At 46.6% G+C, this 16,296-nt stretch overlaps 1 long non-coding RNA gene across 1 annotated transcript in view; it reads left to right on the top strand.

Annotated features, from left to right (window-relative positions):
- Positions 1-5,340: 5,340 nt before the first annotated feature.
- Positions 5,341-16,296, top strand: part of LOC129693888 (uncharacterized) — an 81,058-nt gene continuing 70,102 nt past the window's right edge. Inside the window, exon 1 of the long non-coding RNA XR_008722927.1 lies at positions 5,341-5,784. This is a non-coding gene — a long non-coding RNA (uncharacterized LOC129693888). The remainder of the gene's footprint in view (positions 5,785-16,296) is intronic.

Below are 16,296 nucleotides of genomic sequence, written 5' to 3'. Positions count from 1 at the left end.
GGTTTAGTGTTCTCTGAGTCATTCGTAACTATCATGTTGTTACTTGTGGGCGGAGCACCAAGGCAAATTCCTTGTATGTGAATACTTGGCTAATAAACGCACTTACTTACTTGTCCTGAATGTGTGCGATTCGGACTAGTGTGTGGGGATTGTTGGTGGGCGTGGCCTCGATGGGCCGAAGGGCCGGTGTCCAAGCTGCCCCCTGGGTCAACGTGCAAACTCCACATAGTACACAAAGGCTCGTGTCTCCGGAGCTGCTCTATTTGTTGTGAAATCCTCCTCCTCCTCCCACGGGGAGTTTCCAAAGGAGCTGAGCAGAAAATTGGCCAAGTAACTCCGATTTCTATAATGTTCGAAAACCAGCAAAGGATAGATGAATTCCCTAAAGAACCCACACAATGGCAGAGTGAATTAGGGCCACTTTATATAAATCTGCATGCTTTAAATCCCAGATTACTTGATGTCTGCCTCTAGTTTCCTTCTCCAGAAAGCAATGCGTTTAAAAAAAAAAAAAAAATCAATTTTGCAATGTTCTAATCCCTTTCCGCTATTCTCCTTTCAGTCTCGCAGTTTCTTTGTCCACAGTCCTCGGCGTACGTCCCAGCTTCATTCTGTAAATGGCTTGAGTGACACATTCAATTATGCCATTCAGTGCCGAGCAACATCAGCTTTCACTTACTGTCCCTGACCTTGCGTTTAACCTCCTTGTCGAGACCGGCTCCCATCTACTGCAGCCTTCAGCGCGATGGTTTGCCCTTCTTCTCTTTCTCCGCGCATCTGGATCCCCTCAATCTGCAGAAACCCATTGTCCACGAGTTGCCGCCTTCACTTGCCTCATTTGAGGAAAGACATTCTTGCTATTGATGGAGTGCAGCGTAGGTTTACAATTCCCGGGATGGCGGGACTGTCGTCTGCTGAGAGAATGGAGCGGCTGGGCTTGTACACTCTGGAGTTTAGAAGGATGAGAGGATATCTTATTGAAACATATTGCGGTGCTGGCTGGAAGGGCCGAATGGCCTCCTCCTGCACCTATTTTCTATGTTTTCTATAAGATTAGTAAGGGATTGGACACGCTAGAGGCAAGAAACATGTTCCCGATGTTGGGGGAGTCCAGAAACGGGGGCCCCACACACACACACACACACACACACACACACACACACACACACACACACACACACACACACACACACACACACACACACACACACACACACACACACGCAGTTTAAGAATAAGGGGTCGGCCATTTAGAACGGAGAAGAGGAAACACTTTTTCTCACAGTGAGTTGTGAGTCTGTGGAATTCTCTGCCTCAGATGGCGGTGGAGGCCGGTTCACTGGATGCTTTGAAGAGAGAGCTAGATAGGGCTCTTAAAGATAGCGGAGTCAGGGGATATGGGGAGAAGGCAGGAACGGGGTACTGATTGGGGATGATCACATTGAATGGCGGTGCTGGCTGGAAGGGCCGAATGGCCTCTACTCCTGCACCTGTTGTCACTTGCCAGAACTTGTGTGTGTGCCCGTGTGTGTGTGCCCATGTGTGTGTGTGCCCGTGTGTGTGTCTCTCTCTTGTTTCAGGCACACGGCCTGTAATTGAACAAAAAGATGGCGGTGCCTTGCGGCAGCGGCCTCTGCAGTCCGTCTGTCTTTTTAAAAAATGTACGAGTGTAAAGCATCCATTTTTTAATAGCGGACATTTTTCACACTGCTGAAAAAGATGCAGGAAGATTGTTCCCGATGTTGGGGAAGTCCAGGACAAGGGGTCACAGCTTAAGGATAAGGGGGAAATCCTTTAAAACCGAGATGAGAAGAACTTTTTTCACACAGAGAGTGGTGAATCTGTGGAACTCTCTGCCACAGAGGGTAGTTGAGGCCAGTTCATTGGCTATATTTAAGAGGGAGTTAGATGTGGCCCTTGTGGCTAAAGGGATCAGGGGGTATGGAGAGAAGGCAGGTACGGGATACTGAGTTGGATGATCAGCCATGATCATATTGAATGGCAAATGGTGCAGGCTCGAAGGGCCGAATGGCCTCTACTCCTGCACCTAATTTCTATGTTTCTATGAGTTTACCAGATTTCCAGAGTACCAGCCGCTACTCGTACGAGCCGTTACGAGACATCCACAAACTCCTATCCTACGGACCCGCTGCGGACATTCTCCAAGTTGGAATCTGGGGGGGGTTGAACTCTTGAATGACCTCATACAGTGGGACTAGGCCCTTGACTGGTAAACATAGAAATTAGGTGCTGGAGTAGAGGCCATTCGGCCCTTCGAGCCTGCACTGCCATTCAATATGATTATGGCTGATCATCCAACTCTGTATCGTGGTAAAGTTGGTGTTAATTCTGTTAATTAGCTGCTGCCCACCAGCAGTGGGTCTTAGCCGTGTGTGTGACTGGTGTCATCTGAGTGAAGTATCCATCCTGTTTCCTGCTCCATTGCCTATGCTGCCATCAGCATGGATCATCTCCTTCTCTCTCCCCCTCTGATGCTGATGCTTTGTGAATGAATGTGGGCTGTGCGTGCTGCCAAATCTGCGCTGGGTTGCATCCAATGTGGATTCTGCTGCTGAGCGCGTGTGTTAATGTAGATTGCTGCTGTCACAGTCTGTCTGTCGGGCTGTCACCATTGCATTTGTCAATTTAGTTTTAGTGTTGCTTTCCTTTGAGCTTGGAAACATAGAAACATAGAAATTAGGTGCAGGAGTAGAGGCCATTCAGCCCTTCGAGCCTGCACCATTCGCCATTCAATATGATCATGGCTGATCATCCAACTCCGTATCCTGTACCTGCCTTCTCTCCATACCCCCTGATCCCTTTAGCCACAAGGGCCACATCTCAAATAAAAACTCCCTCTTAAATATAGCCAATGAACTGTGTGGCCTCGACTACCCTCTGCGGCAGAGAGTTCCAGAGATTCACCACTCTCTGTGTGAAATAAGTTCTTCTCATCTCGGTTTTAAAGGATTTCCCCCTTATCCTTAAGCTGTGACCCCTTGTCCTGGACTTCCCCAACATCGGGAACAATCTTCCTGCATCTAGCCTGTCCACCCCCTTAAGAATTTTGTAAGTTTCTATAAGATCCCCTCTCAATCTCCTAAATTCTAGAGAGTATAAACCGAGTCTATCCAGTCTTTCTTCATAAGACAGTCCTGACATCCCAGGAATCCCAGGAAGGAACTCACCCTTCTATCGCTGAAACGTTTGCCAAGTTGCCGATTATCTGCCTGCGATCAGATACTTCTCCATCTCAACAATGAAATAGTGCTACTTCTGTGTGTCTTAGATACATTGAAACGTAGAAAATAGGTGCAGGAGTAGAGGCCATTCGGCCCTCCCAGCCAGCACCGCCATTCAATGTGATCATGGCTGATCATCCACAATCAGTACCCCGTTCCTGCCTTCTCCCCTGACTCCATTATCTTTAAGAGCCCTATCTAGCTCTCTCTTGAAAGTATCCACAGAACCGGCCTCCACCGTCCTCTGAGGCAGAGAATTCCACAGACTCACAACTCTCTGTGAGAAAAAGTGTTTCCTCATCTCCGTTCTAAATGGCCGACCCCTTATTCTTAAACTGTGTGTGTGTGACCCCTGGTTCTGGACTCCCCCAACATCGGGAACATGTTTCCTGCCTCTAGCGTGTCCAAATCCCTTAACAATCTCACATATATGTTTCAATGAGATCCCCTCTCATCCTTCTAAACTCCACAGAGTGTACAAGCCCACAGCCGCTCCACATTCTCTCAGCATATGACAGTCCCGCCATCCCGGGAATTAACCTGGTGAACCTACGCTGGGCTCCCTCAATAGCAAGTGCACCGAGTGATTGCTGGTCGGAACGTACTCGGTGGTCCGAAAGGCCCTTTTTCCGCGCTGTATCTCTAAACTAGGATAGAGACCAGGTCTGACCCAATTGAATGGAGGATCAAACTGGAGTAGCTGAAGAGCCTCTCCACGTACTAGCCCTCAGCAACGCGCTCTGTTGTATGAAATGGCTGCAATCTGCGGGTCAGGTGTTTCTCATTGGTCTCCTAATTTGAGGAAGGACATCCTTGTGATTGAGGCAGTGCAGCGTAGGTTCACCAGATTGATCCCTGGGATGGCGGGACTGTCATATGAGGACAGATTGAAAAGACTAGGCTTGTATTCACTGGAGTTTAGAAGGATGAGGGGGGGGGGATCTTATAGAAACATATAAAATTATAAAAGGACTGGACAAGCTAGATGCAGGAAAAATGTTCCCAATGTTGGGGGAGTCCAGAACCAGGGGCCACACACACAGTCATAGAATAAAGGGGAGGCCATTTAAGACTGAGGTGAGAAACTTTTTCACCCAGAGAGTTGTGAATTTATGGAATTCCCTGCCACAGAGGGCAGTGGAGGCCAAATCACTGGATGGATTTAAGAGAGAGTTAAATAGAGCTCTAGGGGCTAGTGGAGTCAAGGGATATAGAAACATAGAAAAATAGAAATTAGGTGCAGGAGTAGAGGCCATTCGGCCCTTCGAGCCTGCACCATTCGCCATTCAATATGATCATGGCTGATCATCCAACTCAGTATCCCGTACCTGCCTTCTCTCCATACCCCCTGATCCCCTTAGCCACAAGGGCCACATCTAACTCCCTTGTAAATATAGCCAATGAACTGGCCTCAACTACCCTCTGTGGCAGAGAGTTCCAGAGATTCACCACTCTCTGTGTGAAAAATGTTCTTCTCATCTCGGTTTTAAAGGATTTCCCCCTTATCCTTAAGCTGTGACTCCTTGTCCTGGACTTCCCCAACATCGGGAACAATCTTCCTGCATCTAGCCTGTCCAACCCCTTAAGAATTTTGTAAGTTTCTATACGATCCCCTCTCAATCTTCTAAATTCTAGAGAGTATAAACCAAGTCTATCCAGTCTTTCTTCATAAGACAGTCCTGACATCCCAGGAATCAGTCTGGTGAACCGTCTCTGCACTCCCTCTATGGCAATAATGTCCCGCAATACTCCAGGTGTGGTCTCACCAAGACCCTGTACAACTGCAGTAGAACCTCCCTGCTCCTATACTCAAATCCTTTTGCAATGAATGCTAACATACCATTCGCTTTCTTCACTGCCTGCTGCACCTGCATGCCTACCTTCAATGACTGGTGTACCATGACACCTAGGTCTCGCTGCATCTCCCCCTTTCCCAATCGGCCACCATTTAGATAATAGTCTGCTTTCCTGTTTTTGCCACATATGGGGAGAAGGCAGGCACGGGTTATTGATAGGGCCAAGTCAAGTCAAGTTTATTTGTCACATACACATACGAGATGTGCAGTGAAATGAAAGTGGCAATGAAAGTGGCTGATCACAATGAATGGCGGTGCTGTCTCGAAGGGCTGAATGGCCTCCTCCTGCACCTGTTGTCTATGTTTCTGTGTCTTTGACCAGCCTTGCTTGCCCTCCACGTCGGGGCCCTTGAGGCATTTGAATACAAGTTTCCCTGACTGTCAATGATTTTATTTGACCTGATTTGGTAAATGTGTGAATTTCACACTGAGAAATGATTGCTGGCTTCTGAAACATTTCTCCAGGTAACCCTCCAGATCTGTCGCCCTTGCAGTTTCTTGTACAAATCCATCAGGGACTGGTTGGCATTGGAGGCTGTCGGCACAGCTAGTAAAACGGTGCTTTTTCTAATTATAGAACGCACCTGCAGATCTTAGCTTCAAGTGATCTTCAGAAGGCAATCCTAGCTGCTATGCGGTTGAAGGAACATTGGGCAGCCCATCTGTACGTGCGGGTGTGAGCACCAGTATGTATTTATTTTACAATCTACACTAGAAGGCAGAGTCGGGCGTCTGACAGAGTTTGTGCTTGTGTTTGGTGATGTAAGGCTTGGAGCAATTTAATATACGCCTCTATCCTGAGCCTAGATATCCCTGTGTTTTTGAAGGCAGGAGGGCTGGCATATTATGTGAAGTGTTTGCGGGTATTTCCGAGGCTGTTGGAGTTTTTGTTGTTCTGCAAAATTGTGTTGGATTGGCGTCTGAGCGTTCAGTTGCAAGACCAAGGAGAGCATTCAAAGCAATCCAGTCTGAGTATTTAAAATGGAAGCAGTGAAATATTTGTGAGGTTGTGAAGAAAGGGCAAGATCAACTATACGGATCATTTGCTATTTTCTGCACAATTATTAATTTTTGATCTCAGACATAAGAAATGAATATTGTATAAAATTGGTTTATTGTGCTTGTTTGATCAGTCATAGTTTCTTAACTGGTTTTCCAGGTGGCTTGAGTAGATAAGCCACGTTTGCCAAATCTATCATATTAGTGGAGCTTTAGTGTAAAGAAAATGTCTCTAGTCATCATCTTTGTGATTCTTGCTTTCAAGTGTTGCTGTGTATTATGTGAGGTTGGAATCGAATCACTCGCTGTTTATATGGAGCTGCTTGTTAAAACATCTGAACCGATCAAAAGCTTGGATACAACTGCAATGTGCCATGCATACCACAACCATTATTTTCCTGAAACTGTGTTCATTAGTTGTTGAATCTCCATGGGCACACCACCCCAATATTCCTCTCCAAATCTTCTATCTCAGTTCATCAACCTTCCAAGTTTATTTAAACATTGACTGTCGATCACTTGTACTGTTTAAACCGAAGATAGTCACAAAAGGTTGGAGTAACTCAGCGGGTCAGGCAGCATCTCTGGAGAGATGGAATGGGTGACGTTTTGGGTCGAGACCTGAAGAAGGGTCTCGACTTGAAACCTCACCCATTCCTTCTCTCCAGAGATGCTGCCTGACCCGCTGAGTTACTCCAGCACTCTGTGAAACGTCACCTATCCATGTTCTCCACAGATGCTGCCTGACCCGCTGAGTCACTCCAGCACTCTGTGAAACGTCACCTATCCATGTTCTCCACAGATGCTGCCTGACCCGCTGAGTTACTCCAGCACTCTGTGAAACGTCACCTATCCATGTTCTCCACAGATGCTGCCTGACCCGCTGAGTTACTCCAGCACTCTGTGAAACGTCACCTATCCATGTTCTCCACAGATGCTGCCTGACCCACTGAGTTACTCCAGCTTTTTGTATCTATCTCTGAGTTTATAAATACCTGAATCAATCTGATGGGGTCAGAGAGCTATCTATTCACTCCTGGGACAATATTGACTGAGAAATTAGATTACACAGCACAGTTTATTTCAGCGCTTCATGGTTGAAAATGCACTTTAAAATCATGTTCCATCATTTCCAGGTCATTTCATTTCACTCCAGAAATTTGACCGGTTCTTTCCTGACTTGACTTGCACGTTTTGCCTCTGGTGTGATTTTAGCAATCGGCATTGAAGGGTCAGGTAGTTCCTCCGATAGCATGCTCTAAACATTCAGCAGGCCAAGTGTGTACCTTCATAACATTTCTGAGTCTTCCCTACCCACGCAGAAATTGAGGCCGGCTCGGCTCCTCTCGACGTTAGAGATTTAGGCTTCACAGAGAAACATAGAAACATAGAAATAGGTGCAGGAGTAGAGGCCATTCGGCCCTTCCAGCCTGCACCATTCGCCATTCAACATGATCATGGCTGATCATCCAACTCAGTATCCCATCCCTGCCTTCTCTCCATACCCCCCATCCCTTTAGCCACATCTAACTCCCTCTTAAATATAACCAATGAACTGTGTGGCCTCAACTACCTTCTGTGGCAGAGAGTTCCACAGATTCACCACTCTCTGTGTGAAAAAAGTTTTTCTCATCTCGGTCCTAAAAGACTTCCCCCTTATCCTTAAACTGTGACCCCTTGTCCTGGACTTCCCCAACATCGGGAACAATCTTCCTGCATCTCGCCTGTCCAACCCCTTAAGAATTTTGTAAGTTTCTATAAGATCCCCCCCTCAATCTTCTAAATTCTAGCGAGTACAAGCCGAGTCTATCCAGTCTTTCTTCATATGAAAGTCCTGACATCCCAGGGAAATCCTTTAGGACCGAGATGAGATCATTTTTTTTTCACACAGAGAGTGGTGAATCTGTGGAATTCTCTGCCACAGAAGGTAGTTGAGGCCACAGTTCATTGGTTATATGTAAGAGGGAGTTAGATATGGCCCTTGTGGCTAAAGGGATCAGGGGGTATGGAGAGAAGGCAGGGATGGGATACTGAGTTGGATGATCAGCCATGATCATATTGAATGGCGAATGGTGCAGGCTCAAAGGGCCGAATGGCCTCTACTCCTGCACCTGTTTTCCATGTTTCTAGAATAGAACAGAAATAGCAAACATTGGCATCTTCCAATTGTGTTTGAATATTTTCAGCTTGTTGTCTGGTTTTGCTCATCATTAGAAGCAGGAATATAACTGTGTTGTGCAGCCCCTTACTTCATGCCGATGTATGTATGTATGTACGTATTCCAGGCTGTATCTTTTTTGTTTTTTAATTACTTGGCAAATGCATTTTCTTGAAACCAAATCCCCAATTAGCATGTTGTTGCCATTACTCATTCTGCACATTCATTGTCTCCTTGCAGGAGTAAGGGGAAGGTAGCGATGTTGATGGCATTCTGTGGCAGCTTAAACATGATTTAGTTCACACCTACCCCCTACATCAGTCCCCCCTCTCCCCCCCTCCCCCCCACCAGTCAATGTCGGGTGTTGGCAGTATGTTAATGTTATTTTTTGCAATATTCAGCATTGGAAATGTCTCCGCTTGTACGAGAGCGTTTTTAAACCTCATTTGTGAAACATTCCTACAGTTTCAGTTCAGTAGACTGCAGTTCAGTTCAGTAAACTGCAGTTCAGTCTATGGGGGGGGGGGGGACTGAACTGCAGTTTAACAAAGGACTCTGATGCAGATTTACTTGGTGATATTGAAACGAGCCTTTGGGGAGCCCGAGCTCGCTGCATGGCCCATTCATGCACTCGTTCGTTCGCTGAGGACAAAATGACATCAAGTTGTAAAAGCCTTTCACTGGGTGGAGTACCGAGTCAGCCCTTTCTCCTTGCACGCGTGTAACACCATCAGAAACAGGCCTCCATTTTATAGCTTCCAGCAAGGAGATGAGAAAGGTTTGCCATTATATTATTGGGAAGTCATCTGTTAACATTGCCAAGGTCCATATAACCATATAACCATATAACAATTACAGCACGGAAACAGGCCATCTCGACCCTTCTAGTCTGTGCCGAACACATAATCTCCCCTAGTTCCATATACCTGCGCTCAGACCATAACCCTCCATTCCCTTCCCATCCATATAACTATCCAATTTATTTTTAAATGATAAAAACGAACCTTCCTCCACCACCTTCACTGGAAGCTCATTCCACACAGCTACCACTCTCTGAGTAAAGAAGTTCCCCCTCATGTTACCCCTAAACTTCAGTCCCTTAATTCTCAAGTCATGTCCCCTTGTTTGAATCTTCTCTACTCTCAGTGGGAAAAGCTTTTCCACGTCAACTCTGTCTATCCCTCTCATCATTTAAAAAACCTCTATCAAGTCCCCCCCTTAACCTTCTGCGCTCCAAAGAATAAAGCCCTAACTTGTTCAACCTTTCTCTGTAACTTAGTTGCTGAAACCCAGGCAACATTCTAGTAAATCTCCTCTGTACTCTCTCTATTTTTTTTTTTTTTTTTTCTGTCTTAAGTTGTTGATTTCTTGTAAAATTGTGCCTTAGGCCACTTGTTCTGGTACAGTGCACCACAAGTTATGTTCCTGAGGAAGGGTTTTGGCCCGAAACGTTGCCTATTTCCTTCGCTCCATAGATGCTGCCTCGCCCGCTGAGTTTCTCCAACACTCTTGTCCAGCCACAAGTTAGGTCGGGGGTAGATAAAAAATGCTGGAGAAACTCAGCGGGTGAGGCAGTGTCTATGGAGCAAAGGAATATGTGACATTAGACAATAGGTGCAAGAGTAGGCCATTCGGCCCTTCTAGCCAGCACTGCCATTCAATATGATCACGGCTAATCAGTACCCCGTTCCTGCCTTCTCCCCATATCCCCTGACTCCGCTATTTTTAAGAGCTCTCTCCTGAAAGCATCCAGAGAACCTGCCTCCACCGCCCTCTGAGGCAGAGAATTCCACAGACTCACAACTCTCTGTGAGAAATGTGTTTCCTCGTCTCTGTTCTAAATGGCCGATCCCTTATTCTTAAACTGTGTGTGTGTGTGTGTGTGGCCCCTGGTTCTGGACTCCCCCAACATGGGGAACATGTTTCCTGCCTCTAGCGTGTCCAAGTCCCCAACAATCCTACATGTTTCAATGATATCCCCTGGTTTCGGGTCGAGACCCTTCAGACTGATTAAGGGTTTCCGCCCGAGACGTTGCCTATCTCCTACGTTTCATAGATGCTGCCTCGCCCGCTGAGTTTCTCCAGCATTTTTGTCCACCTTCAGTTTTCCAGCATCTGCAGTTCCTTCTTTAACAGTTGGGTCAGGGGGGCCAGCCATCTTCAGTGGTATAACTGGTGGAATGAGCACAGAAGCTGATGTCTGTCTCTGTCTCTGTCTCTGTCTCTGTCTCTGTCTCTGTCTCTGTCTCTGTCTCTGTCTCTGGTCTCTGTCTCTGCTCTGTCTCTGTCTCTGTCTCTGTCTCTGTCTCTGTCTCTGTCTCTGTCTCTGTCTCTGTCTCTGTCTCTGTCTCTGTCTCTGTCTCTGTCTCTGTCTCTGTCTCTGTCTCTGTCTCTGTCTCTGTCTCTGTCTCTGTCTCTGGTCACGCTGCTTGTTTTATTTGGCTGGCCTTTTGTTCCTTTTCATCAGGACTGGGAGAAGCAGCTGGAGGTGTTTTCTGTATTTGGGGGTGGGGTGGAGATTTATTGGGTGGGGAGGGGAGGAATCTCTGGATGAGGTCATCTTGTGTCTAAATCCCATAGTGACCAGTCCCCATCTGCCTAGACAAGGCACCATTGGGGGAGGATACTGGGGAAAACCATAGCGAGCAAGATAGGTCGTGGGCAGATTAATGGGTAATTTTTGGCCCCATTTCCGTAACCGGCTTCCGTCTCGGCACCAAAGATCCCGTAGGATATTAGTGCGGAGACGGAAACTGGTTACGGAAATATCCTCGTAAAAATAACAGTTATTTGGGGGCAACTTCTGATTTTCAGAATTATAATTTATTAACACAAACTGTTCCCCCAGCAATGTTGATTGCTCTGGGTCGGGTCTGGTTACTGAAATGGATGACATAAAGGCCCACGTTCCACTCTGTTGCGTACTACATTTAGCAGGAGTGCTCCGTTATAGAATCTTTGTGTAAGGCTGTGCAGGATATCCCAGCGTAGCCTGCTTATCTACGCAGAGGATAATAGACAATAGGTGCCGGAGTAGAGGCCATTCGGCCCTTCCAGCCAGCTCTGCAATTCAATATGATCATGGCTGATCATCCCCAATCAGTACCCCGTTCCTGCCTTCTCCCCATATCCCCTGACTCCGTTATCTTTAAGAGCCCTATCTAGCTCTCTCTTGAAAGCATCCAGAGAACCTGCCCCCACCGCCCTCTGAGGCAGAGAATTCCACAGACTCGCCACTCTCTGTGAGAAAAAGTGTTTCCTCGTCTCCGTTCTAAATGGCTTACTCCTTATTCTTAAACTGTGTGTGTGTGTGTGTGGCCCTTGGTTCTGGACTCCCCCAACATGGGGAGCATGTTTGTGTGTGTGTGTGTGTGTGTGTGGCCCCTGGTTCTGGACTCCCCCAACATGGGGAACATGTTTGTGTGTGTGTGTGTGTGTGTGGCCCCTGGTTCTGGACTCCCCCAACATGGGGAACATGTTTCCTGCCTCTAGCGTGTCCAAGCCCTTAACAATCTTTGGTGTGATGTGTGTGGGGTGGCATGGAGAATTGGGAACAGACTCTCTCATAATGAAAACATTTTGCTCCTGATGGTAATATCCCTTTATCAATCAGTAAGTAGCATTGTAAGTTGTACATTGAGATGTAATCCCTCTGTTACCAAGGGCAACGTGTGAATGGGTGAAAGAGCCCCCATCCTCCTCGTCCTACAGAGCAGCATCTTTGTGATTGCTTAGTGCTGCTGGACTGTAAATCCGTGTGTCCTTCCCGAGGCAGTGTTCTTAAATGCTTTCCCCGGGGACTTGCCTTCATTCGGGCAATTAACAGGCAAGCACGGAAAAAACCATTGATCTCCAAACCTTCCACAATCCATTTATCTCGTGCCTGCTTGCAGACTTCTCGTCTGCTGCTGAGTTCTTCCAGTCCTGGCGAGAGCAGGGAGGCTCTACTGCAGTTGTACAGGGTCTTGGTGAGACCACACCTGGAGTATTGCGTACAGTTTTGGTCTCCTAATCTGAGGAAAGACATTCTTGCCATAGAGGGAGTACAGAGAAGGTTCACTAGACTGATTCCTGGGATGTCAGGACTTTCAAATGAAGAAAGACTGGATAGACTCGGCTTGTACTCGCTAGAATTTAGAAGATTGAGGGGGGATCTTATAGAAACTTACAAAATTCTTAAGGGGTTGGACAGGCTAGATGCAGGAAGATTGTTCCCGATGTTGGGGAAGTCCAGAACAAGGGGCCATACACACAGTTTAAGGATAAGGGGGAAATCTTTTAGGACCGAGATGAGGAAAACATTTTTTTTCACACACAGAGAGAGTGTAACAACCAGGTTCAGGAATAGCTACTTCCCCACAGCCATCGGGCTCAGACAAAACTCTGAACATTAATAGCCCATTATCTGTTATTTGCACTTTATCAGTTAACATAGAAACATAGAAAATAGAAACATAGACAATAGGAGCAGGAGTAGAGGCCATTCGGCCATTCGAGCCTGCACCATTCGCCATTCAATATGATCACGGCTGATCATCCAACTCAGTATCCTGTCCCTGCCTTCTCTCCATACCCCCTGATCCCTTTAGCCACAAGGGCCACATCTAACTCCCTCTTAAATATAGCCAATGAACTGTGTGGCCTCAACTACCTTCTGTGGCAGAGAATTCCACAGATTCACCACTCTCTGTGTGTGTGTGATGCAGGAAGATTGTTCCCGATGTTGGGGAAGTCCAGAACAAGGGGTCACACACACAGTTTAAGGATAAGGGGGAAATCTTTTAGGACCAAGATGAGAAAAACATTTTTTTTTCACACAGAGAGTGGTGAATCTGTGAAATTCTCTGCCACAGAAGGTAGTTGAGGCCACACAGTTCATTGGCTATATTTAAGAGGGAGTTAGATGTGGCCCTTGTGGCTAAAGGGATCAGGGGATATGGAGAGAAGGCAGGGATGGGATACTGAGTTGGATGATCAGCCATGATCATATTGAATGGCGAATGGTGCAGGCTCGAAGGGCCGAATGGCCTCTACTCCTGCTCCTATTGTCTATGTTTCTATTACAGGTACATGTTTTATTTTTTATCTGCCCTGGGTGTTCAGAACATCATACTTTCCCACAGCAGGCACCTGTTCTGTTTGAGACCATCGCATCTGATACAAGTTGAGCTGAATGGGATTTGAATCCATATGGGGCTATGAATCAGTTTCATTCACTAATCCTAGTTTGTGGAACTCTCCAACAAGGCAGGAAACATGTTCCCGCTGTTGGGGGAGTCCAGAACCAGGGGCCACAGTCCAAGAATAAGGAGTAAGCCATTTAGAATGGAGACAAGGAAACACTTTTCCACCCAGAGAGTGGCAAGTCTGTGGAATTCTCTGCCTCGGAGGGCGGTGGAGGCCGGTTCTCTAGATGCTTTCAAGAGAGAGCTAGATAGGGCTCTTAAAGATATCGGAGTCGGGGGAGAAGGCAGGAACGGGGTACTGATTGGGGATGATCAGCCGTGATCACATTGAATGGCGAATGGTGCTGGCTGGAAGGGCCGAATGGCCTCTACTCCTGCACCTGTTGTCTATTGTCTATTATCAGTGCCTTGTTAAAATGGGATTTAATAACCGATGACTCTTCAAAGAGATTCTCTTGCATTTGAATAACATTTCACAATATTCAAAGTGATGTTGAATGTGGGCGGGCATGTTTTTTTTAATTGCATTTTAGCCGAATAGTTGGGTTATTTGCAAGTGTTGTGTTTCGCTGAATATTAACCCTGCTCCACAGCTGGGTTGCGATGTAATTATGGAAAGTGGATGCAATCCCACATTCCCTTTGTGATTTCAATGCGTTTTGAGTTGAGAGGGTTGTGTTCTGTTGCGATCTCTCCCTCGTTCAAACAACAAGCTAGTGCCACTTTGCTAACGGAACAATGTAAATGAGTGAAAGGTCTTGTCAAGGGTCCTGGATAAGCCCTGGAGTGGAATAATGAAATTCTTATTTACAGCAGCACGTTAGAAGGATGAGAGGGAATCTTCTGCAGTTGTACAGGGACCTAGTGAGACCACACCTGGAGTATTGTGTGCAGTTTTGGCCTGTTGGCCTTCATAACAAGAGGAGTTGAGTACAGGAGCAAAGAGGTCCTTCTGCAGTTGTACAGGGCCCTGGTGAGACCACACCTGGAGTATTGTGTGCAGTTTTGGCCTGTTGGCCTTCATAACAAGAGGAGTTGAGTACAGGAGCAAAGAGGTCCTTCTGCAGTTGTACAGGGCCCTAGTGAGACCACATCTGGAGTATTGTGTGCAGTTTTGGCCTGTTGGCCTTCATAACAAGAGGAGTTGAGTACAGGAGCAAAGAGGTCCTTCTGCAGTTGTACAGGGCCCTGGTGAGACCACACCTGGAGTATTGTGTGCAGTTTTGGTCCCCTAATTTGAGGAAGGACATTCTTGCTATTGAGGGAGCCCAGCGTAGGTTCACCAGGTTAATTCCCGGGATGGCGGGACTGTCATATGCTGAGAGAATGGAGCGGCTGGGCTTGTACACTCTGTGGAGTTTAGAAGGATGAGAGGGGATCTCATTGAAACATATAAGATTATTATTAAGGGCTTGGACACGCTAGAGGCAGGAAACATGTTCCCGATGTTGGGGGAGTCCAGAACCAGGGGCCACACACACAGTTTAAGAATAAGGGGTAAGCCATTTAGAACTGAGATGAGGAGACACTTTTCCACCCAGAGAGTTGTGAGTCTGTGGAATTCTCTGCCTCAGAGGGGGGTGGAGGCAGGTTCTCTGGATGCTTTCAAGAGAGAGCTAGATAGGGCTCTTAAAGATAGCGGAGTCAGGGGATATGGGGAGAAGGCAGGAACGGGGTACTGATTGGGGATGATCAGCCGTGATCACATTGAATGGCGGTGCTGGCTCGAACGGCTGAATGGCCTCCACTCCTGCGTCTAGTCTATTGAAGAATGGCCTGTACTCCTGCACCTATTGTCTATTGTTTGTGGGTTAGTCACCTGGAATTGGTGAATTGAATATTCAAACCGCAGGGATGTAAGCCACCGATGCGGAATATGATTTCTGGCAATTGATTGTGAGTGTACGAGATAGTCATTGTGCTTGAGATTGCTCTCTGCAAGAGACAGGTAATTAGTGCTGCAAACTCATTCCCCATCAAGTGGTTATCCAATTTATTTGTGAAGGTTACTGCTGAATGGGTTCCATTCCCATTCCAACTTGCTCTGTATTTAAAAAAAGCAATCCTTTCCAAATGCATCGTAAAATGCAGATCATTCGTTACCTGGCTGTTTTTTTCCCTGGAAAACTCCAGTAACTTGTTGTATTGTATTGTATATCTTTATTGTCATTTCCTGAGTGTTCGCATACCCAGAGGAAACAAAAAAACGTTGCTCAACCAGTGTCCATTCAGTGTGCATTAGAAATAAATAGAAATAAAAATACATATCATGAACAAATTTAACACTCTACTAAACATTTAACAGGCGTTCCATAGAAACATAGAAACATAGAAATTAAGTGCAGGAGTAGGCCATTCGGCCCTTCGAGCCTGCACCGCCATTCAATATGATCATGGCTGATCATCCAACTCAGTATCCCGTACCTGCCTTCTCTCCATACCCCCTGATCCCCTTAGCCACAAGGGCCACATCTAACTCCCTCTTAAATATAGCCAATGAAGTGGCCTCGACTACCCTCTGTGGCAGAGAGTTCCAGAGATTCACCACTCTCTGAGTGAAAAAAAGTTCTTCTCATCTCGGTTTTAAAGATTTCCCCTTTATCCTTAAGCTGTGACCCCTTGTCCTGGACTTCCCCAACATCGGGAACAATCTTCCTGCATCTAGCCTGTCCAACCCCTTAAGAATTTTGTAAGTTTCTATAAGATCCCCTCTCAATCTTCTAAATTCTAGAGAGTATAAACCAAGTCTATCCAGTCTTTCTTTTCATAAGACAGTCCTGACATCCCAGGAATCAGTCTGGTGAACCGTCTCTGCACTCCCTCGATGGCAATAATGTTCCGATCGGCAGCGGCAC

This window comes from Leucoraja erinacea, unplaced genomic scaffold (assembly GCF_028641065.1).
Source record: "Leucoraja erinacea ecotype New England unplaced genomic scaffold, Leri_hhj_1 Leri_460S, whole genome shotgun sequence".
Classification (NCBI taxonomy): Eukaryota; Metazoa; Chordata; class Chondrichthyes; order Rajiformes; family Rajidae; genus Leucoraja; species Leucoraja erinaceus.
The sequence above is the reverse complement of the archived record's forward strand: the minus strand, read 5'-3'. Positions and strand labels throughout refer to the sequence as shown.